A 4,141-nucleotide genomic window follows, 5' to 3' on the forward strand; every position below is an offset into this window, starting at 1 on the left:
CCGGCTCGTCCACAAGGCGGCGCCACTTCCAGGAGACCCAGGGGGGCGAGCCTGAGGCGGCAGGCTGGCCCAGGGTTCCAGGAGAGAGGGAGAGATTGTCCCAGGCGGCTGGGAGAGCCAGGCCTACCCAGGGCTACCCGAGCCTGGGTAATGCCGGAGGCTCAGTCCCTAGCAGGTGGCAGGCTGCATTCTGCTAAGTGTCTACCAAGAGGGCACCACTTCCAGGCAACCCAGGGGGCTAAGCCTGAGGCGGCAGGCAGGCCCAGGGTTCCAGGAGAGAGGGAGAGATTGTCCCAGGCGGCTGGGAAAGCCAGGCCTACCCAGGGCTACCCGAGCCTGGGTAACGCCGGAGGCTAAGTCCCTAGCAGGTGGAAGGCTGCAATCTGCTAAAAATCCACCGGATGGCAACGGAGAGGCGCGCTCCCCGGCTTGTCCACAAGGCGGCGCCAGCATTCAGGTTGCAGGCTGCATTCTGCTAAAATTCCACCGGATGGCAACGGAGAGCCGCTCTCCCCGGCTCGTCCACAAGGCGGCGCCACTTCCAGGAGACCCAGGGGGGCGAGCCTGAGGCGGCAGGCTGGCCCAGGGTTCCAGGAGAGAGGGAGAGATTGTCCCCGGCGGCTGGGAGAGCCAGGCCGACTCAGGGCTCCATAAGCCCGGTAGAAGCTGAAGATTAAGCCCCCAGTCTACCAGCTACCCTCCCTGGAGCTCAGCTTAGGGAGAAGTCTCATTTAGCTGGATAAGTCACATTCGGGCGGACAAGTCACATTTGCCAGCATAAGTCACATTTGGGAGGACAAGTCACATTTCCCAGCATAAGTCACATTTGGGAGGACAAGTCACATTTGCCAGCATAAGTCACATTTGCCAGCATAAGTCACATTTGCCAGCATAAGTCACATTTGCCAGCATAAGTCACATTTGCCAGCATAAGTCACATTTGCCAGCATAAGTCACATTTGCCAGCATAAGTCACATTTGCCAGCATAAGTCACATTTGCCAGCATAAGTCACATTTGCCAGCATAAGTCACATTTGCCAGCATAAGTCACATTTGCCAGCATAAGTCACATTTGCCAGCATAAGTCACATTTGCCAGCATAAGTCACATTTGCCAGCATAAGTCACATTTGCCAGCATAAGTCACATTTGCCAGCATAAGTCACATTTGCCAGCATAAGTCACATTTCCAAGCATAAGTCACATTTCCAAGCATAAGTCACATTTCCAAGCATAAGTCACATTTCCAAGCATAAGTCACAGTTGGACTTAATAGTCGGGCCCAGAGAGATTCCCATGAGTGCTATCTCTGGCAGTGGGCTTAATAGTCGGCCCCGGAGGGTCGGCGGTGGGGCTTAATAGTCGGGCCCGGAGAGACTTCCAGGGACGGCCGTTTGTCAGGGGGCTTAATGGCGGGGTCCGATCGGCCTCCCGTGGAAGCCTGCCTGGGGGAGCGGTGAGGACTCTTGAGGGCCAGCGGAAGGAAGAGGTGGTGCTGTATTTGACCCCGGCTGCCGGGAGATGGGGAGCTGGAGGGTTGCCCCGAGGCGGGGTCTGCAGGGAGAACCGGGTTCCGGAGCGGGCGGGCCTAGGGGAGGCAAGCCGGGCCGGGGCTCACCCTCCTGGGCAGGGTCCGAGGGGAGCTTCCCCCTGAGAGAACTTCCACTTCCGTAGACACTTTGACAAAAAAACCCCCAAAAAACCGGAGCCCCCGAGGAGGCCTTCCTGCGGCGAGCGCCAGGCCGGGCTGGGGCTACCCAAGCCTGGGTAAAGCCAGAGGCTAAGTCCCTAACAGGTGGAAGGCTGCATTCTGCTAAGTGTCTACCAGAGGGCGACACTTCCAGGAGACCCAGGGGGGCTAAGCCTGAGGCGGCAGGCTGGCCCAGGGTTCCAGGAGAGAGGGAGAGACCGTCCCAGGCGGCTGGGAGAGCCAGGCCTACCCAGGGCTACCCGAGCCTGGGTACATGCCGGAGGCTAAGTCCCTAGCAGGTGGAAGGCTGCATTCTGCTAAGTGTCTACCAGAGGGCGACACTTCCAGGAGACCCAGGGGGCTAAGCCTGAGGCGGCAGGCTGGCCCAGGGTTCCAGGAGAGAGGGAGAGACCGTCCCAGGCGGCTGGGAGAGCCAGGCCTACCCAGGGCTACCCGAGCCGGGGTACATGCCGGAGGCTAAGTCCCTAGCAGGTGGAAGGCTGCATTCTGCTAAGTGTCTACCAGAGGGCGACACTTCCAGGAGACCCAGGGGGCTAAGCCTGAGGCGGCAGGCTGGCCCAGGGTTCCAGGAGAGAGGGAGAGACCGTCCCAGGCGGCTGGGAGAGCCAGGCCTACCCAGGGCTACCCGAGCCGGGGTACATGCCGGAGGCTAAGTCCCTAGCAGGTGGAAGGCTGCATTCTGCTAAGTGTCTACCAGAGGGCGACACTTCCAGGAGACCCAGGGGGCTAAGCCTGAGGCGGCAGGCTGGCCATGGGTTCCAGGAGGGAGGGAGAGATCGTCCCGGGCGGCTGGGAAAAAAGCCAGGCCGACCCAGGGCTACCCGAGCCTGGGCAAAGCCAGAGGCTAAGTCCCTAGCAGGTGGCAGGCTGCGTTCTGCTAAGTGTCTTCCAGAGGGAGACACTTCCAGGAGACCCAGGGGGCTAAGCCTGAGGGCGGCAGGCCGGCCATGGGTTCCAGGAGGGAGGGAGAGATTGTCCCAGGCGGCTGGGAAAGCCAGGGCTACCCGAGCCTGGGTAACGCCAGAGACTTAGTCCCTAGCAGCTGGCAGGCTGCAATCTGCTAAAAATCCACCGGATGGCAACGGAGAGCCGCAGTCCCCGGCTCGTCCACAAGGCGGCGCCAGCACTCGGGTTGCAGGCTGCATTCTGTTAAAAATCCACCGGATGGCAACGTAGAGCCGCTCTCCCCGGCTCATCCACAAGGCGGCGCCACTTCCAGGCGACCCAGGGGGCTAAGCCTGAGGTGGGAGGCCGGCCCAGGGTTCCAGGAGAGAGGGAGAGATCGTCCCGGGCGGCTGGGAAAAAAGCCAGGCCGACCCAGGGCTACCCAAGCCTGGGTAAAGCCAGAGGCTAAGTCCCTAGCAGGTGGCAGGCTGCGTTCTGCTAAGTGTCTTCCAGAGGGAGACACTTCCAGGAGACCCAGGGGGCTAAGCCTGAGGCGGCAGGCTGGCCCAGGGTTCCAGGAGAGAGGGAGAGACCGTCCCAGGCGGCTGGGAGAGCCAGGCCTACCCAGGGCTACCCGAGCCGGGGTACATGCCGGAGGCTAAGTCCCTAGCAGGTGGAAGGCTGCATTCTGCTAAGTGTCTACCAGAGGGCGACACTTCCAGGAGACCCAGGGGGCTAAGCCTGAGGCGGCAGGCTGGCCCAGGGTTCCAGGAGAGAGGGAGAGACCGTCCCAGGCGGCTGGGAGAGCCAGGCCTACCCAGGGCTACCCGAGCCTGGGTACATGCCGGAGGCTAAGTCCCTAACAGGTGGAAGGCTGCGTTCTGCTAAGTGTCTACCAGAGGGCGACACTTCCAGGAGACCCAGGGGGCTAAGCCTGAGGCGGCAGGCTGGCCATGGGTTCCAGGAGGGAGGGAGAGATGGTCCCAGGCGGCTGGGAAAGCCAGGCCTACCCGAGCCTGGGTAATGCCAGAGGCTAAGTCCCTAGCAGGTGGAAGGCTGCAATCTGCTAAAAATCCACCGGATGGCAACGGAGAGCCGCAGTCCCCGGCTCGTCCACAAGGCGGCGCCAGCACTCGGGTTGCAGGCTGCATTCTGCTAAAAATCCACCGGATGGCAACGGAGAGCCGCTCTCCCCCGCTTGTCCACAAGGCGGCGCCACTTCCAGGCGACCCAGGGGGCTAAGCCTGAGGGCGGCAGGCCGGCCCAGGGTTCCAGGAGAGAGGGAGAGATCGTCCCAGGCGGCTGGGACAGCCAGGCCGACCCGAGCCTGGGTAATGCCAGAGGCTAAGTCCCTAGCAGGTGGAAGGCTGCAATCTGCTAAGTGTCTACCAAGAGGGCACCACTTCCAGGCAACCCAGGGGGCTAAGCCTGAGGCGGCAGGCTGGCCCAGGGTTCCAGGAGAGAGGGAGAGATCGTCCCAGGCGGCTGGGAAAAAAGCCAGGCCGACCCAGGGCTACCCTAGCCTGGGTAAAGCCAGAGGCTAAG

This window comes from Leptodactylus fuscus, unplaced genomic scaffold (genome assembly GCF_031893055.1).
Source record: "Leptodactylus fuscus isolate aLepFus1 unplaced genomic scaffold, aLepFus1.hap2 HAP2_SCAFFOLD_974, whole genome shotgun sequence".
Classification (NCBI taxonomy): Eukaryota; Metazoa; Chordata; class Amphibia; order Anura; family Leptodactylidae; genus Leptodactylus; species Leptodactylus fuscus.